The sequence below is a fragment of the Cervus canadensis genome, chromosome X (assembly GCF_019320065.1).
Source record: "Cervus canadensis isolate Bull #8, Minnesota chromosome X, ASM1932006v1, whole genome shotgun sequence".
In the NCBI taxonomy this organism is placed as follows: domain Eukaryota; kingdom Metazoa; phylum Chordata; class Mammalia; order Artiodactyla; family Cervidae; genus Cervus; species Cervus canadensis.
In genome coordinates, this window is record NC_057419.1 from 114,190,831 (window position 1) to 114,218,694 (window position 27,864).

Genomic DNA, 27,864 nt, shown 5'->3' on the forward strand with positions numbered 1-27,864 from the left:
TGTGATGATGATGTCAGAGAAAGTAACTTAATGATCAGAGTGGTAATTTGATATTCTGCTATTGGTAATAGACTAAAGGCAAATGCCTCTGGTAACATCAGATAACCCTTCATTTTTATCTTTTCAAAGCTGATGCAGATGACCAGATGATTATTTTCTTTTCGTCTTTTGGTATAGAAAATCAAGAGCTCTCTTAGCGTTCAACCTTCCTTACATTTGCTGGTCACAGTGCACTCTTTGAACATGCTGCTCTGGATTTTGCTGGTTAGTATTTGGGGCTTTCCCATTCATGTTGTAGGCAACATTTGCAGCATAGGTGCTAATCATCTGTCTGAGAGATGCATGAAGAAGCAGGGAAATGTGTTCACAGAACCTCATGCAAGCCAAGGAACTCAGAAGGACAAGTGAGTGGCGGGCTCGGCAGGGAGGGTGGGCACCTGGCTGACTCCTCTGCTCCAAGTGCAGCGGGTCACGCCCTCATCCTGCAAGACGCAGAGTCCTGGGCTCCTGCCCTGGCCCCTGGCCCCTGCCCTTCACCCACCGCCCGCCTGGGGAAACCGAGGCCCCGCCCCTCGTTTCTGATCCCGCCTCATTATCGCCATTAGCCCCGCCCCTCCCCTAGCCCTCTTCTCCCGCTATGGAGCCCTAGCTCCGCCTCCATATTGCGCCTGCGCACTAGCAACCATCTGCTCTTGAGGGCTGGGCCTGCGCAGGCGCCAGTACAGCTCGCGGCCCCGCCCACCCCTGCCCTCGGCCCGCCTCCTTGGAAAGCGCTTCCGCTGAGGCTTGGCTTGTCAATGAAGATCAGAATGGTAGTGGGATTTCATGGTGTTTGATAGTGGGGTTTCATGGTGTTTGGATTCTAAATGCAAAGGCCTCAGGTAAAATCATACCCACTGACCTGAAATAGCGCCAATGGGAGATGGCTTCCAGTCTTACGTGAGACTCATTCTGTAGCAGGAGAGGATAATCAAAGGGATATAAAGTTCCAGCCGCAATTAGAGAAAAAGAGAAGTGATCTGAGCTCTGCATCCTGATGAACCTCTCGGGCAGGAAATGAGACATTGAAACTTGGTGCCCTCTAGACAGAATGATAAGAACAGAATTGTTGCCACCTTCAGCCCAAAGATATTTATGAAATGCCAGGAAGAGCAAGGCACCCAGCCACTCTAAAGATCTACAGGCAGAAGAGACTGCCAGTCTTACTCTCCTTTCCTGTGGGGGTGGGCAGGGGGTTACTGACCACAGTAAGGCTATTTGCTGGGAAAATGGATTTTTTCTATTTTTTTAATATTAATTAATTTGGCTTCGCTGGGTCTTAGTTGTGGCATGTGGAATCTAGTTTCCCAACCAGGGATCGAACTTGGGCCCCCTGTATTGGAAGCATGGAGTCTCAGCCACTGGACCACCGGGAAAGTCCCTGCTGAAATGTTTAAACCATGGTAAGCTATACACATAAGACATGCAATTTTAGTTAATTGCATGTCAAATTCCAGTTAGAACTGGAAGGTGTATTGATATGTTTAAAGAACAAACAATGTCAAATATTCTACCCACTTAGCTAATGTAATTCTGCTGTTACAAAGTCTTTAGAAGACCTAGTGGTGTGGTGTAATAAAAGATGTCTCAGGCACAAGGGACCGAGATTGTAATGCAGGCTCAGCAGGAATTGATTGTGTGCTTGCTGCTTCTAGTTTGGTCCTACTGACTTCTGAACGAATCTTCTATAAAACCATGCTGGTCACCCTACCTCTCCTTGCCCTTGGGAGTATCAGAAGATTTCTCCACGATCCCCAAATATGCATTCATGGCCTTCATGAAGTGGCTAAAAGGATCAGTTCTCATAGGGGGTATTAGATTACCTGCTACCTTTAGGGGACTGGGCTCCCCAGGTGGCTCGGATGGTAAAGAATCTGCCTGTAATGCAGGAGGCCAGGGTTCGATCCCTGGGGTGGGAAGATCTCCTGGAGAAGGGAATGGCAAGCCACTCCAGTACTCTTGCCTGGAGAATCTCATGGACAGAGGATCCTGGCGGGCTACAGGCCATGGGGTCGCACAGAGTCAGACACAACTGAGTGATTAGCATTAAGGAGAATACTTCTCTAGACAAAGGGGCGAGCTTAACAAAGAGGGGAGCTTTTAACATGGCCGGGAGACCCCATCATCCTTGCCACCCGCTCCTGTTCTTAATACATCAGACTCCAGAGCTTAGAGCTCCGCCCCGGTTCAGGTGACGATGCACATGACTGAGCCGCAGCTTCCTTGATCATGCTGGTGTTCATTGTGAATGATTAAAACAAACAAGTGAGATCTTCTGAAGCAAATGAATTTTATTGGAAGAACACAAGTATTTAACAAAATATAAGAAACTTAAGTAAGGAATACATTTTAAAGACACAGAAATTAGGCTAGCTCAGGGAAACTCAGCAGTATCTCCTTCTTCGTCTTTTTTTTTTTTTTTGGCCATGCCATGCAGCATGTGGGATCTTAGTTCCCCCACCAGGGATTGAACCCCCTCGCCCCTATATTGGAAGCATGGAGTCTTAACTACTGGACTGCTGGGGAAGACCCAAGAGTATGTCTTTTTATATTCTCTGTAGTGAAAGGTTACCAGTGATCCTTTGCAGGCTCTCACTCATTCTTGTGGGTCTAGTCCCAAACCATAACAAAAGTATTACTTGTTCAATTAGGACAAGATGAAATGTATACCAAACCAAGTAGCTATGGCCAGGAAACTCAGTGACACAGAAAAGAGAAGGCTGTGGGAAGGTCTCAGAGAAAAGAGGCCTGCGAGAGAGACCAATGAGCCTGAGACACTGCCTTTCATCCTGTGGAATACAAATAGAGCACATAGGCACTTTGGCATGACCCCATGGGTACAATATATTTAAACATTTCTTGAGGAAGCACAAAAGCACGTATTATACAAAATGAAAACAACCCAAAGTCCAAGCCATTCCCAAAGGCACAATACCCCAAAGTCAATTTCTGGTCAAATGACAACTCGCTGATGTCACAGGGCCACTCCTTGAGCTGAAGTCCTCTGAATGAAGTTGATGACTTCGGTAAAACTGCTATGATTCTATGAAATTCAAAATCCTATGGACTAAAGGTTAACTTTATACACCACTAATGCAGATACTATGTATACATAGAGAAACCAAGTCAAAACCATAATACAGAAGCTGTAAATGGCATTACCCATTTCCCCAAGAGAAACATTCTTCCCTCTCAGTTCTAAAATCTAAAAACACTTGGAGGGAGGTGACACTCATTTGTGACCATGGAAGGTTCTTTTTTTTAATTATCTTTTTAAACCCCTATATCGAGGTATGACCAATGACTGACATATAAAAAGATGTACACATTTAATGTATACAATCGAATGAGTCTGGAGATAAGTATACATCCGTAAAGCATCTCCATAACCTATACCATAAACACACCCATCCACTCTGAAGTTTTATTCCACCTTTATAATTTATTATTATTAGTATTTGGTAATAGAAACATGACAGAACAAGATCTACCCTCTTAGCCTTTTCACTACACATCAGTTCCGGGGTCTGGAGGAGATGCACAGGTGCTTGGTTCCTGGCTTCAACTACATCCTATATCCTGTAGCTCAGTACAGCCTACTAGAGGAAAATCTGCAACAGGCCTTTGAGCATTCTGGAAGGTGCTTTGTCTGACTGATGGGGGAGGCTGGGTAAACCAGTGAATCTCCTTAGGATTCACTGAAGTGGGTCCACAGCTGCTCTATTCCAAAGCTGATAAGAAGTAGTACAGTAGGCTTGCACATGAATAAGGAGAAGCGAAGGAAGCTCAGAAAGCCAACCCAAATCGAAACTGTGAGGTGACCTGGCTGGCAACACTCAGTAACCCATTTTGGGTGCATGCTGGTGTCAGCATAGTGGGCTGGGAGGGCAAATTGAAATCCAGAGGGATGAAGAGACCATTCAAACTGTCCAGGAATGCACAGATTTGGCTCATTCTGTCCACTCTTTTTGACAGAGCTGCACACTAAACTTCCATAAGTAAAACTCTGCCGGATCTAAGTCCTTGCCTCCTCCCAAGTATTCTAGCAGGTCCTGTGCACCACAAGACACAGAAATCGGACCTCTGCCAATTGGAGATCAGATCTCTGCTCCTTCAGAGTGCTTGAGAAAGGGAGGGTGAGAGATGAAGTTCAGCTCCGCTTGCCAACAGACTGCTGACGTCAGCAGAGCGACTTAAACCATCTCTAAACAAGGTTAGCAGTTTTAAACTTCATCCCCAGTGATCCTATTGATCACAGAGAAGTCGCCCTGAGGACATATGTATGGGTAAATAGCTCCTAGAGGACAAGCAGTCACTCATCCTTTTTACTTGTCCTTCAGGTGCTGTTTCCACAAGTTCCTCTTGAGGAAGTTCTCCGCACAGGTCTGGCTTTGGCCAGGACTTTAGAATCAGCACTTGGAGGGACGGTGAAGATACCCAGGGGACCTGGTATCTCACAGGGAGCACATTGTAAGGGACACTCAAATAAGGAAAATTAAATTGCTCATGCTGAAAAGGAATGAGGACTTCTTTCTCACCTTTCCTCAAAAACTCTGGAGTATGGTCAGTTCTTTGTCCGACCCTGCTAAATCACTTCATTCGTGTCTGACTCTGTGTAACCCCACAGATGGCAGCCCACCAGGCTCCCCTGTCCCTGGGATTCTCCAGCCAATAGGCTGCCATTTCTGACTCTGCAATGTATGCAAATCTTCTCTGTAAGTTAAACAAGCCTCTTGGGATTTGACAAACCAGGAGTGTTCCTTCAGGGACCTGGCAGCAAAAGCAGTGACCAAGAGCCCATAAAGCTACAGGAAAAGGGCAGAAAATATCACCGGAAAAAAAAAATAGTGTAAACAACAGCAGTCCCTTCTCAGAACTCCCTTAGATTATATGCTGTGCAACAGTACAGCTGGACAAAGAGCTCCCCTTCCACACCAGCCATTTGTCACAGGTCTAGGCAACACAGAGCAAGGAAGAGACAGCAAAGCCTTCACTTGCAGACAAAATCACAATTCACTTGAGAAAATGGAAAACAATCCTGTTCCCACAATAAATGCCCTAGTTTATACAAAAGCCGTTATCTTCTTATAGTATATCCATCAGGGCCCGTTGTTATCTTCTGTCCCTCAGCTATGCTAACCCAAACGAAAGGCACAGGAATGGAGAAAGGAGACAGGAGAAAGAGCCCTGAACCCACAATGCCCACCACAGTCATCACACCAAAGACCCTTGTCCTCCCCACTGTCAGTCTTTCCTTATACTCTCAGAGCCTCCTCCTCGTAGCCCTGCTGGGCCCAAATTTCCCAAATCAAGAGAAAGCAAAAGCCTGGCATGGGGAAACCATCAGGCCTTTTCCTTCTCTCTGTTGAGCTCCCCTTTCCTCTCCCCGACTCCAGTAGCACAACACCACAAAAATGCATAACTGTCCCTCCACTGTTGTACCAACACCTTCTTCCTTGAGAGTGCAGAGAAGGTCCCCCTGAGGCACTGTCACGCCCACCAACAGGAAAACTCAAAGGGAAGAGGAACCACCACCAGCCGAACTTTCTGCTAGAAAGACTTTCTAACAGATACATGGGTAGAGAGACAGCAACAGCCTGGGGGTGCAGCCCTCTCCAGCAACAGGAATACAAGGGCTTCATTCTCCAGCTGTGGCACCTGACTCAGGAGGTTCCTGGACATCCAGGATCATCGGCATATGCCCCGAAGGAAGCAAATGGCCCTGGATTCATGGACAGTTCACGGACAAGACCCATCGGACCTCTGTCTTCCAGCCAATGCACAGAGTGTGCTCAGTGGAAGAGTGCAGAAAGTGAATGTGGAAAGTTCCAACCACATTCTGACAGAGTCGGGACTCCTCAGGATTCCCAGTGTGCCCTCGCTCGGCACAATGGCACAGAATTCTGACATCAGGCTACCGCCAACTTCTGCCCCAGACTCAACATTTCCCATGCCCTACATGCTGCCATTGCCAATATGCGCCTTCTTTAGGACGTTAGCAAGGCACCTGAGGTGTGTGAGTGTCAAATGAACAAGTGTCTGGTTGGTATGTCAGTAGAACACACCAGCAACAAGAGTTCACTTGCATGTGCCTCTTTCCGGCCACAGGTAGTCTCAACAGAAGAGTGAGCGGTCTACTCAACCAAGTGCAGTCACCATCAGCGGGCGCCTCCCAAGAGACCCTCTCAGACTACTGCTCTAGGTCACAGTATAGGAGGGGGAAAGGTCACCTTTCCTGAGTCGCTTTTCACAGCCTAAGACAGTGCACAGACTGAAGCAGGAACACAAGAACATTCCTGACAGTGAAGTCCAAAATTCTGAGGAATGCTCTCACATAGGGTAAAGCCTTCATCATGAAAGTCTCACCTTTGCCGGAAAGGAATCCACTCTCATGTCACACTCAGCGATGTGCACTATTATGTTCAGTCCCCTTGCTACAATGATCCCAGGCAGTACCAGGGATTGAGAAATAGGTAGGAGACACATTTGACCACAGAAATTTCAATGAACCTTTCACATTGAGGGCCTATGTTCTCCTGTCTAGCTTTCTCCTTGTGTTCTGACAGCAGCTCTACAGAGGGTCACTCTTCCCAGCCCCTTCCCCACCCCTAGGCTTTAGGCACCCCAACAAAGGTCGGTATGTAGCCAGTCATTCCATCTTTCCTGATCAGTGAACTCCTTCCCGCTTTGAGCCTCTAATCTCTACAGTACTTTTCCTGAAAAGAAGTGACAATCAAAAGTGGGCTGAGAACCACTCATGTAACTCATTTGGTTCAAGATTCAATTGGTACAGCTCCTATAGAAAACAGTATGAAATCCCCTCAAAAAATGAAACAGAAAACTACCATCTAGTCCAGCAATCCCACTTGGGGAATGTATCCAAAGGAATACCTCACACCAAGAATTTCTAGAACATTCACATTCCCACGAGTGAGTAGACATTCACTAGGTACTGTCTCATGAGCCTAAGTGACATGGCTGGCCTGGGAATGAATTCCTGGGAAAGAACCAGCAAGCCAGATTCCATCTCAAATTCAGAAGAGGATTATCTTCTCTTTCCATGAGAGCCCTGATTTGTGAGACTGTCACCAACTGGAGAGTGGAATCCTTAACCTTGTGACTTATTTTGAAGTGCCACTACACAGCAGATTGACCTCTTAAACCATCCATTTAGGATTTCTTGGCCCCTGCCTCCAAAGAAGCCAGCCAAGATGACATTGATGGGCAGTGGGAACAAGTGTGTGTGGAAGGGGAAGAAGGCCTCATGGTTATTCTTATGTTTCACAATTGTCTTGACTAGGAAATAAGCCAGTTTTGATCATCATCATGTCACCTGGGGAAGGAACATGGGCTTAGGGCAGGTTTCTCTAAGTATCTCAGGCTTCAGGTTTTCACTAAGTAGGAAGCTATCATGACCCCCATCTTTCACAGCTTTAAAGTAGTTTCACCGATGACAGGGATAAACAAAAAGTCTTTAAACATGCCCTCTAAAGACTACACACTTTAGTTTCCAATCACAAAAAATGTGGATTTTCTTTTAACCTTCGCTGAATGAAATTCAGGTTCTGTAATGCACCTTCTGGATAAAACCTGTGCTAATAAAGCAACACAGGAGCCTGAGGTTTCTATGAAACTAGAGCTTAGAAATGTCTTGGAATGCACCGTAGAAGAGTTCATATTTCTATTTAGCATTTTCCCCCACCCCAACTGTGGAAACTCTTCCAGAGATTTTCAACAAATTAACCACTGCCCACAAAAGAAGTAACGTTACACAGACAATGAAAGAGAGGAGGCCTTTTCACCACTGCCAGTTAACAAGCACCCTCTTGGTGCCGGAACTTGGTGCTGAGCCACATCAGCTTTGGCATAAGGTGTCAGAGATGGCCACACAAGAAAGTGGCTCAGAGCAAGGCAAGGTGTGAGTTGCTGGGCTACCTCTTGGCATCATAGCAGGATTAAAGAGGCTGGTTTCCAAACAGAAGCCCCGTAATAGCTGAGGAAATTTGCTGGCCCTGTGAAAGGAAACAAATGTTTGGTTGAAATGGGGGTCTGGACAGGTAGGGAGATGAGCTAAATGAAGCCACATTGTTCTGTTCCCACATTCTGGAAATGGTGTGCTAATTCCTTCAGAACCTCCTGTGTGCTGAGCACTTTACAAAAACCACACAAAAGATATCCCTGAAAGCAAGGGGTGAGACCCATTTGGCAAGTGTGGAAATTGAGGCTCAAAGATGACAGTAAGAAAGAGTCAGACTCAGACACTAAAATTTATTTTTAATGAAACAGGAGGCATTGTCTCAGCAACATCTGCAAGGCAAAAAATAAAAATACCGCGCCCGCCGCCCCCCCTCCCCCACAAACAGTGGATGGGTAAATACTTGAAGTCTTTACCTGCATATTACTTGAATTGTTAGCCTACATCTCCAGGACCCCTGCAAACTAAATGCCCACCCACTTATAGAGGGGATAGACTGGCAAACTATCATTCTCTGCCACTCCCTTGGTGTATAGGCCTCTCATCTTTCTCCCCTTTCCTAAATAGAGCTGGCTTGAAATTACATTCAAATCCATGTTCCCCTACCTGAAAAAAACAGCACTCCCACAGTCTCTGGATTCCTGAAATTTGTTTTTCACAATCCCATCCAGTCCAGCCTGCTTCTGCCTGGTAGTGCAAGTGTTTTCCAAAAGGATAACAAGACAGATCCGAACTCTGATGTGAACATGGCAAGATCAGGCTTTTTGGAAAGGTGACATTCTAATAAATTCAGTATGTCTGTAATAATGGCACTCACGCTGAACTGGAACAAGATGCCACTGACTAGTTAAAGACATCGATTATAAACATAGTGTCTGAGCAGCACTCAGGGAGTGATCCTGACACTGTTGCAAGTTCCTATCTTAGAGACTCAGGGAAGACATTTCAACACCATGTTAAAAAATGTTGCAGCTGACGGGATGGATGCTACCCTCCCCCCAGCATTTGTGGCCCCACAGAACACAAGGTTGCACTTACTCATCTGGCAGGTCTGGACAGCTGATTCCAGGTCCACTCTCTTCTCCTTACAGGCCCATCGGATGGCCAGTACTAGATTTTGCCATCACCAGGTCCTGAAGGAAACAGTGATTATACAGATCTACAAGGAGACTTGCTTACAGATGGACAGCCTAACACAGTTGCAGGAAAATTAGATAAGTTGGAAGCTCGTAACATGAGTGGCTGGGGCAAACTTCCCCTTCCCCTGATCCACAAAACACCAAGGCAGCCAAGGGCCGTCAGCTGTCCTAACACCGCACGCGATCCCTCAGTGCCTTACTGTCTCGTTTCACATGGGAAAGAACAGAAAGACCCTCAATGGTTAAGAAAGGTCACCAAAATGGCCAAGTTCAACATTTGAAGCAAGCCCCGGCAATGATATATCCACCCCAAACGCCCTACAATATAAAGCAGAATAAGCTCCATGGCGCCTGCCAGTATCCAGTCAGACTGTTTGACACCCCCACCCACCCAGCCAAACGCTGCCACCCTTCCCTCACTTTAAGCCACAAACACGACAAAGCAGTAAGACCACAATTGGGAAGGAGGCTCTGAGACCCACTTTTAAACAAAGAACGTCTTCTTCATGTTTCATCATGCCGGTACAATAATGCCCAACACCAAACCCAGAAGTGCCTGAGAGATCTTCTCCGCCATCCACCCAGGAGCCCGCAGACACGTCTGTCAAAGTGTCCATGAGGAGACACCATCTACCTGACTCTCCAAATCACACCACAGATGGCCAGATACGAATAAAGTTAGTAAAACATACACTTCTGTGATCTCCGGAAAGGGAGCCGCCATGTTAAATCCTAACCGAGGAAAACGGTCTACGGAAGCCCCCACAGCACAATCCAGTCAGTCAAGATCTTAGGCACGTGCTAGGGTTTCTTCCACAACATTTCACGCCCCCGCCTCTCAACATCCTCATTGGTGGGCCTGAGATGATTGACGGGGAGATTGGTCATTCCTCTCAGGGAGGTCTACTGGTGGGAAACTGTCCATTTGCCAAGGCCCAGCCGTCGTCGTGAAATCTCTGCTGGTATTCCTATGTCTTTCTGTATCCGTGTCCATCCCTCAGTGCCTAGCTCTACTTCTTAGGCCCTTGCACATACCTTGTGCTTTGTTTCTTGTCATCTTAGACTTTGGAAAGCATGCACGTTCAATTTACCCAGGCCTAGATCATTTCTATCCCCCTCCAGGAAGCCTTCCAAGTTTTACTATCCCACCCCAATGGTATAGCGGGGCATTATTGCTTGGTTTAGCTGGACCGATACATGGCATATAGACCATGGTCCCTCCTTCAGGGGCCTGCTGGTTGCAGGTGGACAGAGGGTGGGAAAGAGCAGCACTGGATGCATCTGCTCATAATGATTAAGGACAAGGGACTGTGGTGTGAAAGATATGAGAAACTTCTTGTATTTTAAGAAGTGTTTTCTTCCCCTTCCACATCCATGTCCCTGTCTGGGATCGGCAGAGCATGGGGACAGACGATGGTAATGCACATGATTGAGTGAGACATGAGAATAGATTGCCTTCTGGCACAGGTGAGACTTTTATAATGGGGGCTTTATCGTACTTTACAGCATTCCTCAGACTTTTAGATGTCACTGTTAGAGAAGGTCTTGTGTTCCCTGCTTCAGTCTGTGCACTGCCTTAGGCTGTGAAAAACAGTTCAGGAAAGGTGGCCATTGCCCCTCCTATACTGTGGCCTAGAAGGATAATCGGAGGGAATCTCCTGGGAGGTCCCACTGATGTTGACTACACTTGGTTGAATAGACGCTCAGCTCTCGTGTTGAGATTTCCCTGTGCACTGTGAAGAGACAACTGATAGTCAGCGCCAATTCTTGTTATGTTCTACTGATATACCAGCCAGACAGTACTTCCTTCAAAGCTCACACATCACAGGTGCCTTGCGAATGTCTTTTGAAAGGCCCATAGTGGCAGTGGCAGCATGTGGGCATGGTGAATGTTGGCTCCAGCTCTAAATTATCTGTGGCCTCTTGTCAGAATTCTGTGTCCCTTGGGTCGTGGGGAAATTTGGGTCTGGGTATTAGGTTGACACTCACCTGAGTCAGACGTCGGTGTCCCAAAGGGGCATGGGAAATATTGGGTCTGGGGTGTAAGTTGGCTCTAGTGTGAGGCAGACCTTGGTGTTATAAAGGGGCCTGGGAAATGTTGGGTCCTGAGCATAAAATGGCTGTGATCTGAGTCAGACTTCTCTGCCCCAACAGACATGGGAAATGTTGGGTCTGGGTGGTAAGTTAGCTCTGGCCTGAATAAGACTTCAGTGCCTCAAAGGGCATAGGAAATGTGGGGTTCTGGGCATAAGGTGGCTCTGGCCCAAGCCAGACTTCTGTGGCAAAGAGCATTGGAAATGTGGGGTTCGGGACTTTAGTTGGCTCTGGCCTAAGTCAGACTTCTCCACAGCAAGGATCATGGGAAATGTTGGGACTGGGTGGTAAGTTAGATGTGGCCTGAGTCAGACTTCTGTTGTGCAAAGGGCATAGGAAGTGTGGGGTTTCAGGCCTAAGGTGGCTCTGGCCTGAATCAGACTTCTGTGCCACCAAGGGCATAGGTAATGTAGGGTCTGGGGCAGAAGTTGACAGTAGCCTGTTGTAAGAATTCTGTGTCATTTTTCTGAGCAAGGGCATATTGTGAATCCTGAGGTGTCTCAGCTCTGTGTGTGGGAATGTGCTTGGAACTTTCCACGTTCGCTTTCTGCACTCTTCTGCTGAGCACACTGCACATTGGTTGGAAGAAAGAGGTCTGATGGGTCTTGTCAATGAACCATGCTTGAATCCGCGGCCATTTGTTTCCTTTGAGGCATACGCCAGTGAGCCTGGATGTCCCAGAGCCTCCTGAGTCAGGCGTCCTGGCTGGAGAATGAAGATCTTGTTTTTCTCTTGCTGGAGAGGGCTACACCCCCAGGCTGTAACTGTCTCTCCCCTTGTGTATCTGCTAGAAAGCCTTTCTGCTTGGCTCCTTTTCCTTTTCCATTTGGGTCTTCCTGTTGGTGGGGGTGACATTGCCTCGAGGGGATCTTCTCTGGACTTTCAAGGAAGAAGGTGTTGTTGGTACAACAGTGGAGGGCTGGTTATGCATTGTTTCTGGTGTTGTGTTACTGGAGCTGGGGAGAGGAAAGAGGAGCTCAGTTTGGGGAGGGGAAGGGTTCAACAGTTTCCCCATTTCAGGCTTTTGCTTTCTCTCGATTAAGGAAATTTGGGCCTAGCAGGGCTATGAGCAGGAGGCTCTGAGAGTATAAGGAAAGACTGACAGTGGGGAGGACAAGTGTTGTGGTGTGAAAATTGTGGTGGACATTGTGGGTGCAGGGCTCCTTCTCCTGTCTCCTGGCCCTGTTCCCTCACACTACCATTCGGTGGCATAGCTGTGGTATAGAAGATAGTAAAGCACATGGATACTTGTGAAGTGAGTGAATGTGGGCCTCTATTCAAGGTGAGGCATGAATATCGGGATCAGATCTTCACATTTTGTTTTCCCAGTGAATTGTGGGCCTCTCTGCCAGGAGATGATTTTGCTACCTCTGCTGTTTCTGTGCACCATTTAATGTTGTTTATAATGTTTTATGCTGTTGCACAAGAACATAACCTGAGGGAGTTCTGAGAAGGAACACCTCCTGCTTCTGAGGATGCTGACTGCCCTCACCTTTTCGTGATCTTCTCCTGCAGCTTTATTGACTCTAGTGCACTGCTTTGATAGTCATTTCTTTCTCTGATTGTCCAGAAGGTCTAGCAGTTTCTGGTTTTAACTGTTTAAGTTGTTCCCTCTTTACCTAGTTCTCCCCCTTTGCAAGGATTTTTGCTGCCAGGTCCTTAAAGGAGCATTCCTGGGTTGTCAAATTGGCTAGAGGCTTATTGAGCTTTTTAAAACAATTTCCACATATTGCAAAGAGACAGAGAAAGAACTGATGAGTTTTCCAAAGTAAATCTTCTAAAGCAAAGTGAGGGGCGAAAGCCTGCTCTCACTTTTCAATGGGGATAATCAAACCTTTGTTTCTTATGTCACTTTGTATTTGCCCTCCAATATCCTAACATGAGATACCACGTCTCCCCAGGTATCTGTCCCCCACAAATTGTGATTGTCACACCCTGGTGAAACTCAGGCTGCAGGGAACTTCCTTTAGTGGAACTTGTGCCAAAGGTACCATGAGGACAAGGAATAAGTAGGAACCAATGTTCACCCTCCAGCTCACTTGTATTTTACCAATACCTGTGCCCTCATGGCGAGTTCTCTGTGGTCATTTGCAGTAGGGAATATAACCAGAGGCCTTGTTTACAGATGGTTTCAGCTGTTATGCTGATCTCACCAGTTTTGGCAAGTGGAAGATGTACTGTTCCACTCTGTCAGAGGGGAACAGAAGATTGTGTAAAATATTTTGAATTTGTAAAATTTTGTTTTTCAATAAAATCTGTATGATGGAAAAGCTCCCGTTTGTAGATGTTATTATTTGTGATGACTCCAAGCACCATCGATGAAGATGTGGCTCTGCATGTGCATCACATCACGTACCAGTGGGACTCCGTGCTCTCTAATCTGGGGCATTGATGACAGGGCATGGCGTGGAAGGGTGAGGGGTCTCCAGGCCAGAATTGAAGTTCTCCCCTTGTTAAGGTAAGAAGGATGGTAGGTAATCTGACATCTTCCTAGGTGAAGTGATCCTTCTGGCCACTTCATGAGGATGACAGATACATGCCTGGATATTGTGGGGGTGATGGGGGTATCTTCCGTTCCTGCTAAGGGTGAGGATATGAGGAGTGGCCCACCATGGTTCTGGAAAACATCAGATGTCATGGGAACAAAAATCTGGAAGCACACAATAAGTTCCTGGTCCATTTTGTATTAGAATCCAGTCCCTTGAGTATTAGGAAATTTTCACTATGTAACACTCATTCCCAGAGTATGAATGGGCAAAATCAAAAAGGTAACTGAATGGCAGAATTGTTTCAAGCTTGAAAAAATAACAAAAGTCTACATACATTGTGTAAAATTTCTAATAGTAAATTTACATACCCTTTGTAGGGAAGCTTGCGGGCAACATTTTGTGAAATAGCCATTCAATTGGCAACATGGTGCAGGTATACTAATTCCTGAAAATGTTAAGATAAATCTCAAGCTGCCTAATGAACCTAGGCAGAGGGGCGAGTATCCAGGAGTTGGGCAGGCAGGCAAATTGGGTGGGTCACAGGCCCACACCTAACGCTAGGTGGGAATGCCAGGAGGTGGGGGTATGCCAGGCCGGTGAAGGGAAGTACAAGAAGGATGGCCCAGACAGGCAGCTCACCCGGAGCATCTGCAGGCTGACCTAAGCCCGGTGGTGAGGGCTCAGGCTAGAGCCCGGCTCAGGCAGGCAGGGTAGAGGTCTGGCCCCGGGGCCCTTGGAGGGCTCCACTAGAGGCTGCCAATCGCTTGGGGCCTCCCTGAGCACGTGCTAGAACTCAACATGTGTCTGCCAGCTAGATTCAAGCTGTCCTGGAGGCGGCCAGGGAGGTAGTCATTCCAGTGCTCCAGGTGGTCCAGGCAGGTGTTGACCTGGTCCAACATGGGGTTGATGGCTACCTGTACTGCTGCTCGGGCGAAGTCATCGACCTTGCCTTCCGTGCTGACATCCACAGGCACACCCTGTTCCACGTGGCCTCCAGACACTGTGGGCTCGTGCACCCGCAAGGCTCATGTGTCGGCCATAGAGCGAGACTGCACGTTGGGTGCGCGGACGGCCGAGGCAGGGAGGGTGGAGGGCAGTCATTAAACCCTTGTGCTCATTGAAATCATCCTCCTGGGGAAAAGAAAGCAAGACTGTCACAGTCTGTCCTGATTGAAAATGTGTCTGCTGGGTGGTGGGCTCGGGTATCTCCCCGATTATTCCCAAAGATCTTACACGCTGTGGCTGTCAGCAAACTCACCTCTTCCCACCCAGGTCTAAGGGCCCCCCCAGAGCTGCATTATGTCATCTCCTGCCCGAGGGGTTCCTCAGGATGCGGAGGTCAAAGAAGGGCCTCTGTACTGTCATCACACCTGTAATTTACTTCTTTTTCTCAGTATTATGACCTACTCCTGTTAAAGAATGACTTATCCATTAAGATGTCAGCTACCTGACTTAGCTATCCAAGTCCAAGTAGACAGCCAGGAGAGAAACAGGCTGAGATTTGGGGTTGGGTCCTACTTCTCACCTCTCCGCCAAATACAGCACTGGCAGGTATTAATTCAATAATTAATCAATTGACACATTTTGTGTTTTGTAGGAGAACAAGGGATTTTGGACCTGGGGAAGACTTGAGAGGAGTCTGCGTCATTTCTTCCATGCACTGAGGGCTTTTTATGGACCAGGCTGTATGTGTCTCCCTCAGAACTGTTGCTGTGGGGATAAACGTGGTGCTGAAAGGGGATCTCTGTGAAGCACTGGCTATCCCGGCACTCAGCAGCAGGGTCTCACTGCACAGGCACATGCATGTAGCCTCCCCGTGACTCCTGCACCAGGTGTGCACTGCTAGAACTCTGTTATTTTGGTGGAGATCAAGGGTCTCTTAAATCTGTAAGACTCAGTGTTCCCCTCCCAACCCCACCACCACCACACACACTCACACTCAGAGCAGGGGGTCCCTGCCTCCTTCTACCCTCCTTTTTCCTTAAATGTGGTGTCAACTTGCAGATGAATGACTGGGTGACAGGAAGCCTATAGGAAAAGGGGATGAGTAGGGGCCTGCCCATTCTGGGCTCCTTTTCTGCTTTTTGTTCTGGTTCTTTTCCCCACCCCAGGTATGCCAAGACTAGAAAGGCATGGAGCACCTTTCTCCCAAGTGTTTGGGAGTGACTGGTTGCCATCTCCTGACATTCGGGATGGTTCTCCAGGTACTGAGGGATTCTGGTGAATCCTGCAGCAAGGGTGGATCAGACTGGGGAGGCTGTGAAGATCTTGGAAGGCGCTAGGGCACAAGTCTCCTCCAGACAAAAGCAAGTGCAGGTTAGTCTGTGCCTTGCTTCCTGTGGTGGTTTCCTCTCAGCCTTCCTCCTCCCTCCCCATTCTTTTTTTTTTTTTCCTTTTCTGTCTCTATATCCCTACAGCGATCATCTATCCATCTATCTGTATCCCAGGGACACAGGCTAGGGACACAGCCTACAATTGCATCCTGGTCTCCAGCCACGGTGGCACAGACATGAAGGTCGGGTTCCTGCTATGTGTGGTCTGAGTTTGTCTGCTGATTCAGACAAGTGATCTGGGTCAACTTTGGGCAGCCAATACTCTTCCAGATGTAGATCTACTCTCTGTGAATTACCCAAGTCCCAGAAGATGACCCACCACAATTTCTATACCCTGGCACAGCCTTATGTTTGTGGCAGCATGGAGCCCATCCAATGAGGGGAAGAAGGAGGGTGGCAACTGTGACACTAACCATCCACATATAGGCTGAACTTCACAGGTTAAGAGCACAGTCTGCAGCCAGAATGCCATCAGTTCAGAAACTAGGCATGTGACTGGGTTTACTAGGGACACTCTCACACTGACCAACCGATAGATGGGCCAAGGTCTTGATCAGGCAATATACAGAGGTAACTTACAGAAGTGCAGTGAACATTTGATATCATTTTCATTCAAATGTTATTCAGTCTGCCCTCAAATATTATTCAAACACATTCAAACAAAGAAATTAAGACACGACTTTTCCCTATAAGATGTACTATGATGGTTGGAAAATCTAAAATTCAGAATGCAGAAAAACAGGTAGTCTCATTCCATTCGTGGGTGGATTAAGTTTGGGAGACAGCTTTTGTAGGAGGTGTGCATATGTTATATAAAGTTGAGAATGTGAATGACTTTGTGTGTGTGTGTGTGTGTGTGTGCCTGTGCACACATGCACAGGTGCACATACATCGTGATGGACTCTAGTTCAATGGGGACACTCAAGGCCTGGGCAGAGTGAGGAGCATCCAGGATTTGGAGAGGTAGGCAAGTAGGGTGGGTCACAGGCCCACTCCTGATACCAGGAGGGGATGCCAGGCAGTGGGGGCTTTCCAAGTATGCAAAAGGGAAGTACCAGAAGGAAGGCCCAGGCAGGCAGATCCCCGAGGATATCTGCAGGCCGCCCTCAGCCAGGTGGTGAGGGCTCAGGCTAGAGCCCGGCTCAGGCAGGCAGGGTAGAGGTCTGGCCCTGGGGCCCTTGGAGGGCTCCACTAGGGGCTGCCAATCGCTTGGGGCCTCCCTGAGCAGGTGCTGGATCTCAAGATGCGTCTGCCAGTTGGATTCAAGCACTCTTGGAGGCGGCCAGGGAGTGGTCATTCCTCTCCTCCAGGTGGCCCAGAAAGGCATTTACCTGGTCCAACATGTGGTTGATGGCAGCGTACACTGCTTCTGCAGCTGTGCCATCGTCCTGGCCTTCAGCACCCACATCCACAGCCCTGTTCCACGCAGCAGCAGACAAGGCGGGCTCATGCACCTGCAAGACTCTCGTGATATTGGAGTGAGGCAATGATGGGTGCTGAGTCCCCCTTTTTCTGCTGACCCTCTGTTTTGATCTGTTCTGCACACTGACACCCAAATGGTAGATTTGTAAAGCAAATTGGATCTGAATGGAGTTTACCACATCCAACCCACGTGTCCTTGCTATGGGCCACTTATCTTTTCCCCTTTATCTTATGCACTTTATATCATTAACTCTCCTCTCCCATGAGGCCAGAAGCTGCATTCTTCCCTGAGAAGGCCATATTCTTTCACATTCCTGCTCCTGTGCACATGCTCCCCCTTAATCCTTTCAACTGCCTCCTCTCTTGCCCATGTTCCACGTCAACTCTCCTGCAACACACATTTCAGCCTGGTGCATCTTTTCTTCACAGACGGGCCTGATACGGTCAACCAAATCTTCAGTACATTTTTGCCAATTTCTCTTATCAGGGCACCACCCTCGTTGTGCCTTCTGGTCAAACCAATGAGTGGACAAGGGAGTTTATGTCATTCTCATGAGGAATATCGAATATCACGGGGAGTCCCCTAATGAAAGGTACTATTTCAGTGTTCCTTTATGGGCTATTGAATCTTCATATGTATTGCACTGTATAGTGAGCTATATTATACCAGGAGAAAATGAACGACCAAGCTGATGAATTGGAAACTGGTGGTAAAAGTTTTAAGAACAAGACATACAGATTTAGATGTTCAAAAGTTAATAAGTCAACAAAGACATTAGCATAGATGTAAGCAATAATTGTGGAACAAAACAACTGGCAAACTGGCCAACACTTTGTAAGATGTGGATTATGTTACATGAATGGTAAGTGGAAAAAGAATCAGAGAAAGTAGATGAGTGTTGGCAGAGCTAGCATGGGAAAGTCTCCAGAAAGGAGGTTGTATTTGACCAGAGACCTGCCTGGTGATAAGGTAACAGTCCTAGTTAGTGTGTGTTAGTCACTGGTCTAAATGCTTGTCATGAACTCACCAAGGGTCATGGCAGCCTGATGACAGAGTTCTTATTAGGATCCTCACTCTACTGATTAGGAAACTGAGGCACAAAACAACGAAGGATATTCAGCTGGTAAGATGAATAATTGTGGTATGAATCCCAAGAGCATACCTCAATCCCATGTACTGTACACAGTAGGTAAGAAGATATGATTTTCTTCAGACAGACCATGAATGTGGAATGAGGTATCAATGAGACAAGAATGAAAGGCAGGCCTTTCCTGGTGGTCCAGTGGGTAAAACTCAGTGCTGTCACTGCTGTGGGCCCAGGATCGGTCCCCTGGTCAGAAAACTAAGAACCCATAAACTGCGCAGTTAGACAAGAGAAAAATGAAAAAGAATGAATGTTGGCCACAGATCGAGGAGACACTGGTGATCTGAAAGATAGGACCTGTGTGGTAGTGGTCATTGTATGCCAGGGATTGAGAGGGTCCAGCATGTACCCATCTGCTGATGCCAGTCAGAGCAACAAGCCTAGGAACACATGGGAAAGACTTGGCAGATCCTGGGGCAGGATTCACATCAATGGCCCCAGTCTTATCTGTCTTCCCTCTCCATGTGGATTCATCATCCTTTACTGATTACTGGACAAGGCCTGCAACAGCCCTCCTGCCCTCTGGATCATTGTCAGAGTCTCACTGAACAACCCCAGTTCTAGAAGAGCTCACCTGTAAGCTTTCTCTGGGCTTGCAAAGGAGCAGCTAATCTAGTGGAAAAGAAACTCCTCTGAGCCAATATCTGGCTGTTTGTTTCTGGTATCTTAGTTTCCTCACTCATAGTTTGGAACTAATTTTCATGTATTTGATTTTCCTGTTTCTTCTGAATTCTATTTGAGGACTATGAAGCCAAGGCTAACAGCTGCAGCTGGATGCGATGTTCCAGATTTACCAGTCAGAGTTATTCAAGGGAACAGACCCAATAAGAGACATTTTATATCTATATCTATCTATTTGTTTATCTATATCTATCTATCTATATCTATCTATACCTCTCTATCTATCTATATATTGGCTGTTCATTTAGTCACTAAGTCATGTCCGACTCTTGTGACGCCATGGACTGTAGACTGCCAGGCTCCTCTGCCAATGGGATTCTCCAGGCAGGAATACTGGAGTGGGTTGCCATGTCCTTCTCCAGGGGATCTTCCTGACCCAGGAATCAGACCTGGGTCTCCTGCATTGCAGGCAGATTCTTTACCAACTTAGCTATGAAGGAAGCCTATATATAGGTTTATCTTGAGTTTAGTTCCCTATTTATGGAGGCTGAGAAATTCCACAATCTCCTGCCTACAAGGTATAAAACCAGGAGTGCCAGTGGTATAATTCAGTACCAGTCTGAAGGCCTGTTAACCAGTGGGGCTGGTGGTGTGAATCCGAGTTGAAAAGAAGGAGAAAATGAAGAGAATGGTTCCATCTCAAGCAGTGAGGGATAAAAAGGGAAGAATTCTTCCTTTCTCTGCCTTTTGTTCCATTTGGGCCCTGAACGGATTGGATGATGCCTACCCACATTGGGGAAGGCCTTCTATTTCACTAAGTCACTGATTCAAATGCTCATCTCGTCCAGAAACACCCTCACAGATACAACCAGAAATAATGTTTAATTTGGACGCTCCATGACCAGTCAAGGTGGCATGTGAAATTAGCCGTCACAGTGGGTAGGGCCACGTCATGGACTGCTGCATAACAGTGTGCACACCGCGCAGCCTCAGATACCGTCCTAAAGGATCTCTCCCACGGGAAGGACAGTGCTGGCATCAGATCATCTTTCCTCGGAGCACTGTGCACTGTGACCACGCAGTCCAGCTAAGGGACCCAGTAGCTATGTGGTCCACACACCATGTAGAGTGTAGATGAGTTCAACACTCAAGGTAGTCACACCTAGGGGAAACTGCACCTTCTGGTTTGTACAACTGACATATTGAGAGCAGGTGCAGAAATCTCTCAGCAAGAGGCCTTCTGGAAAGAAGTGGGCTTCAAGTCTCATTTGGCATAACTGTGAAGTTTAGTCACATTTGTAGCAGAAATGTGAAATCCTCATATCTTTCTTCCTATAGCAATAGGAGAAATAACTCTTGTGGTTGGAGTGGGAACATGAATTCAGGAAAAGAGCTAGGGAAAATATTTATGCCTGGGCCTTGTAGGAAGGACACGATTTTCACAGACAGAAAAGCAGGAAAGGATATGAAATTCCTGAAAAGGGTGGTACCAATCCTAGCAAGCTTCTAAGAGTTAGCCTGTTGTCAGTGTCCCCTGGTCTTCTCCAAATGTCTGCAACCTGAACTGACTTGCAAAACATCCAAGTGCAAACCTTGGGTCCCTCACAACATGCACAGCCCAGTAGTATCTGACCCAAGGGCTCAGAAACAGTCCTCTGCATCTCTGCTCTGATACATCTCCATGTCCATATTTCATATGAAGAACTCACATTTTGCCTGGAAGGAATAAAACTTGGAAGGCTTCCTGGAGGGGGATGGAATTAATCTAGACCACGATCTCTCAAGCACTTCCGGGTTTGGTGTTGGGCATTATTGTACGGGCATGATGAAACTTAAGAAGATGTTCTTTGTTTAAAAGTGGGTCTCGGAGCCTCCTTCCCAATTGTGGTCTTACTGCTTTGTCGTATTTGCGGCTTAAAGTGAGGGAAGGGTGGGAGCGTTTAGCTGAGTGGGTGGGGGGTGTTGGACAGTCTGACTGGTGAGTGGTGGCCGCCATGGAGCTGATTCTGCTTTATATTGTAGGGCGTTTGGGGTGGATATATTGTTGCCGGGGTGTCGGGAGCCGTTATGGGAGGTCCCGCCCGTGACGAGGTCATGAAGAAAATACCGGGCAGGCAAGGCCGTCCAGGACCCCATCCATGACGAGGTCACGAGGAAAATACCTGACAGGCAAGGCCGTCTAGGATAAGGGACCCTCCAGGTTGGCCTCGGCCTCTACCCTACCCTACATCCTCCCCCCTTTTCTGCTGTTCTTGTTTGCCCTGCAGCGGATTCTTTTGTTGCCTGCCGAGAGCTCTCCTGCTCCTCTTTCACTGAATGAAGACCAACTTAAAACCCTAATTAATAAATCTCCTGGACACTGGTACCCTATGAAGGGGCCAGGGATGAAGGAAATGCTTCAGTTCAAACCCTTTTGCTTGCATTCTGGCTTGTTTGATGAATGTGTGCTCTCATTGCACAAAATGCTCATGATTGTTCTAAACATCCTAAGTACAGTACGCTAACAAAAGAAACTATTAAGCATAGGCCCCTTCGTGGGGTGAGAAAAGCTCCACAAATATTATAGCCACAAATGTGCCTAATAGAGAATAGTTTAGATAGAGATTAGCTGGCGACTTCTTGCAGGTAATTAACTTTTAGACTAAGACCGTGTTTTGTGCCATATCTGCTGTTTTTGCAATCCTTTGCATTTCTGTTCTGTAAAAATGTAATCTTATCTAGTTCCCATGGAGATGACACCTAATAGAAAGAAAATAGATTAACCACAAATAAGACAGGGTCGGCTACTGAAGTTGCTTAAAGTTGCACCAGGTGCAAACCATAAATTGTCAACAGGTCTGAAGGCCAAAAGATATTATACATAGAGGTTAACCATAAAAAAAGACCCTAATAGGCACAGAGCCCTTTGGGGGGTGAAGAAGCCCTATTAGAAAATACAAAAAATATTGTTTTAAAAGTGGTTATTAGATCAACGTTTGATTGATGTTAATGTGCTGAGGTTGTGCAGTGGAAACTATTGTTAATATAGTTGGAGATCTAGTAAAATAAGAGTTTAGCCCTAGTGTAAAAACAATAAGGTAATTGTTAATTTTAACCAGGAGTGCTAAACAGGGGCTGCCTCACCAGAGCCACAGAGTCTTTGTGTGTTGAACTTTTTAGATAAATTTAGCTGAGAATTTCTGCAAAAAGACTGACTTTATGTTAACAGGATTGTATTTCTATTATATGTTGCGACTTGCTGTACCATGAGACTGCCAATTTTCTGTTTTCTGCTAACCTCAAGGCCAGAAGATAATGTACAAAAAATCTATGGGAAAAGATGCTCATAAACAAAAAATATACAGAGCACACCTGGATTCGTGAAGGACAAGCTGATATAATGTTAAACTAAGTATGTATGCTTATCTGCCCCTTAGAAATGTACCAACTTAGGGTATAAAGGCTATGGTGAAAAATAAAGCAACTGCCAGACTCTGCTGCACATTCCTGGTCTGGTCTCTTTCTTTCTCTCTCTCTCTCTCTCCCTAGCAGACTTGGCCCTATCAAGGCCAGTCCTACGTGTCTCTCTCACCGACGCCGTTCATCCTGAGGGTTCCCCTGGATCCTGCCAGGGCTGGACCCCGGCACTGGGGCTTGCTTCAAATGTTGATCTTGGCCATTTTCGTGACCTTTCTTAACCATTGAGGGTCTTTCTGTTCTTTCCCATGTGAAACGAGACAGTAAGGCACTGAGGGATCGCGTGTGGTGTTAGGACAGCTGATGGCCCTTGGCTGCCTTGGTGTTTTGTGGATCAGGGGAAGGGGAAGTTTGCCCCAGCCACTCATGTTACGAGCTTCCAGCTTACCTAATTTTCCTGCAACTGTGTTAGGCTGTCCATCTGTAAGCAAGTCTCCGTGTAGATCTGTATAATCACTGTTTCCTTCAGGACCTGGTGATGGCAAAATCGAGTACTGGCCATCCGATGGGCCTGTAAGGAGAAGAGAGTGGACCCGGAATTAGCTGTCCAGACCTGCCAGATGAGTAAGTGCAACCTTATGTTCTGTGGGGCCACAAATCCTGGGAGGAGGGTAGCATCCATCCCATCAGCTGCAACATTTTTTAACATGGTGTTGAAATGTCTTTCCTGAGTCTCTAGATAGGAACTTGCAACAATGTCAGGATCACTCCCTGAGCGCTGCTCAGACACTATGTTTATAATCGATGTCTTTAACTAGTCAGTGGCATCTTGTTCCAGTTCAGCGTGAGTGCCATTATTACAGACATACTGAATTTATTAGAATGTCACCTTTCCAAAAAGCCTGATCTTGCCATCTTCACATCAGAATTCTGATCTGTCTTGTTATCCTTTTGGATAACACTTGTACTATGAGGCAGAAGCAGGTTAGACTGGATGGGATTGTGAAAAACAAATTTCAGGAATCCAGAGACTGTGGGAGTGCTGGTTTTTTCATGTATGGGAACATGGATTTGAATGTAATTTCAAGCCAGCTCTATTTAGGAAAGGGTAGAAAGATGAGGCCTGTACACCAAGTGAGTGGCAGAGAATGATAGTCTGCCAGTCTATCCCCTCTATAAGTGGGTGGGCATTTACTTTGCAGGGGTCCTGGAGATGTAGGCTAACGATTCAAGTAATATGCAGGTCAAGACTTCATTAAATATTTACCCTTCTGCCGTTTGTCGGGGATGGGTGGGTGGGGGACACGGTATTTTTATTTTTTGCCTTGCAGATGTTGCTGAGACAATGCCTCCTGTTTCATTAAAAATAAATTTTAGTGTCTGAGTCTGACTCTTTCTTACTGTCATCTTTGAGCCTCAATTTCCACACTTGCCAAATGGGACTCACACCTTGCTCTCAGGGATATCTCTTGTATGGTTTTTGTAAAGTGCTCAGCACACAGGAGGTACTGAAGGGATTAGCACACAATTCACAGAATATGGGAACAGATCATTGTGGCTTCATTTAGCCCATTTCCCTACCTGTCCAGGCCCCCATTTCAACCAAACATTTGTTTCCTTTCACAGGGCCAGCAAATTTCCTCAGCTATTACGGGGCTTCTGTTTGGAAACCAGCCTCTTTAATCCTGCTATGATGCCAAGAGGTAGCCCAGCAACTCACACCTTTCCTCGCTCTGAGCCACTTTCTTGTGTGGCCATCTCTGACGCCTTATGCCAAAGCTGATGTGGCTTAGCACCAAGTTCCGGCACCAAGAGGGTGCTTGTTAACTGGCAGTGCCAAAAAGGTCTCCTCTCTTTCATTGTCTGTGTAACGTTACTTCTTTTCAGGACAGCAGTAATTTGTTGAAAATCTAAGGAAGAGTTTTCACAGTTGGGGTGGGGGGAAAGCGCTAAATAGAAATATGAACTCTTCTAAGGTGCATTCCAAGACACTTCTAAGCTCTAGTTTCATAGAAACCTTGGACTCCTCTGTTGCTTTATTAGCATGGGTTTTATCCAGAAGGTGGCATCACAGAACGTGAATTTCATTCAGTGAAGGTTAAAAGAAAATCCACATTTCTTTGTGATTGGAAACTAAAGTATGTATTCTTTAGAGGGCATGTTTAAAGATTTTTGTTCATCATGTAATCAGTGAAATTACTTTAAAGCTGTGAAAAATGGGTGTCATGATAGCTTCCTACTCAGTGAAAACCTGAAGCCTGAGATACTTAGAGAAACCTGTCCTAAGCCCATGTTCCTTCCCCAGGTGACATGATGATAATCAAAACTGGCTTATTTCCTAGTCAAGACAACTGTGAAACTTCAGAACAACAATGAAGCCTGCTTCCCCTTCCACACACACTTGTTCCCACTGCCCATCAAAGTCATCTTGGCTGGCTTCATTTGAGGAAGGGGTCAAGAAAACCTAAATGGATGGTTTAAGAGGTCAATCTGCTGTGTAGTGGCACTTCAAAATAGGTCACAAGGTTGAGGATTCCAAAAAGGTGACTCTCCAGTTGGTGACAGTCTCACAAATCAGGGCTCTCGGGGAAAGAGAAGGTAATCCTCTTCTGAATTTGAGACGGAATCTGGCTTGCTGGTTCTTTCCCAGGAATTCATTCCTAGGCCAGCCATGTCACTTAGGCTCCTGAGACAGTACCTCAGTGAATGTCTACTCACTCGTGGGAATGTGAATGTTCTAGAAATTCTTGGTGTGAGGTATTCCTTTGGATACATACCACAGGTGGGATTGCTGGACTAGATGGTAGTCCTCTTTTTCATTTTTTGAGGGGCTTTCATACTGTTTTCCATAGTAGCTGTACCAATGGAATCTTGAACTAAATGAGTTTCATTAGTGGCTCTCAGGCCACTTTTGATTGTCGGTTCTTTTCAGGAAAAGTACTGTAGAGATTAGAGGCTCAAAGTGAGAAGGAGTTCCCTGATCAGGAAATATGGAATGACTGGCTACATACCGACCTTCGTTGGGGTGCCTAAAGCCTAGAGGTGGGGAAGGGGCTGGGAAGAGTGACCCTCTGTAGAGCTGCTGTCAGAGCACAAGGAGAAAGCTGGACAGGAGGTCATAGGCCCTCAATGTGAAAGGTACATTGGAGTTTCTGTGGTCAAATGTGTCTCCTACCTATTTCTCAATCCCTGGTACTGCCTGGGATCATTGTAGCAAGGGGACTGAACATAATAGTGCACATCGCTGAGTGTGACATGAGAGTGGATTCCTTTCCGGCAAAGGTGAGACTTTCATGATGAAGGCTTTACCCTATGTGAGAGCATTCCTCAGAATTTTGGACTTCACTGTCAGGAATGTTCTTGTGTTCCTGCTTCAGTCTGTGCACTGCCTTAGGCTGTGAAAAGCATCTCAGGAAAGGTGACCTTTCCCCCTCCTATACTGTGACCTAGAGCAGTGGTCTGAGAGGGTCTCTTGGGAGGCGCCCGCTGATGGTGACTGCACTTGGTTGAGTAGACCGCTCAACTCTTCTGTTGAGACTACCTGTGGCCGGAAAGAGGCACATGCAAGTGAACTGCTGTTGCTGGTGTGTTCTACTGATATACCAACTAGACACTTCTTCCTTTGACACTCACACACCTCAGGTGCCTTGCTAACGTCCTAAAGAAGGCACATATTGGCAATGGCAGCATGTGGGACATGGGAAATGTTGAGTCTGGGGCAGAAGTTGGCGGTAGCCTGATGTCAGAATTCTGTGCCATTGTGCTGAGCGAGGGCACACTGGGAATCCTGAGGAGTCCCGACTCTGTTTGTCAGAATGTGGTTGGAACTTTCCACATTCACTTTCTGCACTCTTCCACTGAGCACACTCTGTGCATTGGCTGGAAGACAGAGGTCCGATGGGTCTTGTCCGTGAACTGTCCATGAATCCAGGGCCATTTGCTTCCTTCGGGGCATATGCCGATGAGCCTGGATGTCCAGGAACCTCCCGAGTCAGGTGCCCCAGCTGGAGGATGAAGCCCTTGTATTCCTGTTGCTGGAGAGGGCTGCACCCCCAGGCTGTCGCTGTCTCTCCCACCCTTGTATCTGCTAGAAAGCCTTTCTAGCAGAAAGGCTGGCTGGTGGTGGTTCCTCTTCCCTTTGAGTTTTCCTGTTGGTGGGCGTGACAGTGCCTCAGGGGGACCTTCTCTGCACTCTCAAGGAAGAAGGTGTTGGTACAACAGTGGAGGGACAGTTATGCATTTTTGTGGTGTTGTGCTACTGGAGTCGGGGAGAGGAAAGGGGAGCTCAACAGAGAGAAGGAAAAGGCCTGATGGTTTCCCCATGCCAGGCTTTTGCTTTCTCTTGATTTGGGAAATTTGGGCCCAGCAGGGCTACGAGGAGGAGGCTCTGAGAGTATAAGGAAAGACTGACAGTGGGGAGGACAAGGGTCTTTGGTGTGATGACTGTGGTGGGCATTGTGGGTTCAGGGCTCTTTCTCCTGTCTCCTTTCTCCATTCCTGTGCCTTTCGTTTGGGTTAGCATAGCTGAGGGACAGAAGATAACAACGGGCCCTGATGGATATACTATAAGAAGATAACGGCTTTTGTATAAACTAGGGCATTTATTGTGGGAACAGGATTGTTTTCCATTTTCTCAAGTGAATTGTGATTTTGTCTGCAAGTGAAGTCTTTGCTGTCTCTTCCTTGCTCTGTGTTGCCTAGACCTGTGACAAATGGCTGTTGTGGAAGGGGAGCTCTTTGTCCAGCTGTACTGTTGCACAGCATATAATCTAAGGGAGTTCTGAGAAGGGACTGCTGTTGTTTACACTATTTTTTTTTTCCGGTGATATTTTCTGCCCTTTTCCTGTAGCTTTATGGGCTCTTGGTCACTGCTTTTGCTGCCAGGTCCCTGAAGGAACACTCCTGGTTTGTCAAATCCCAAGAGGCTTGTTTAACTTACAGAGAAGATTTGCATACATTGCAGAGTCAGAAATGGCAGCCTATTGGCTGGAGAATCCCAGGGACAGGGGAGCCTGGTGGGCTGCCATCTGTGGGGTTACACAGAGTCAGACACGAATGAAGTGATTTAGCAGGGTCGGACAAAGAACTGACCATACTCCAGAGTTTTTGAGGAAAGGTGAGAAAGAAGTCCTCATTCCTTTTCAGCATGAGCAATTTAATTTTCCTTATTTGAGTGTCCCTTACAATGTGCTCCCTGTGAGATACCAGGTT

General features: G+C 46.8%; 2 long non-coding RNA genes across 3 annotated transcripts; one reads left to right on the forward strand and one right to left on the reverse strand.

Annotated features, from left to right (window-relative positions):
• Positions 1–1,341: 1,341 nt before the first annotated feature.
• Positions 1,342–4,816, forward strand: LOC122435943. 2 transcript variants are annotated; one of them, XR_006267740.1, is made up of 3 exons: positions 1,342–1,442; positions 4,015–4,252; positions 4,380–4,816. It is a non-coding gene; the product is annotated as an uncharacterized LOC122435943 (long non-coding RNA). The 2 variants fall into 2 exon arrangements; XR_006267741.1 differs by having other exon boundaries at positions 1,360–1,442; positions 4,078–4,252.
• Positions 4,817–7,694: 2,878 nt separating this feature from the next.
• LOC122435948 lies at positions 7,695–10,182 on the reverse strand. Its single transcript, XR_006267746.1, has 3 exons — positions 9,846–10,182; positions 9,053–9,147; positions 7,695–8,051 (listed from the first exon to the last, which is right to left on the reverse strand). It is a non-coding gene; the product is annotated as an uncharacterized LOC122435948 (long non-coding RNA).
• Between the last annotated feature and the right edge of the window lie 17,682 nt (positions 10,183–27,864).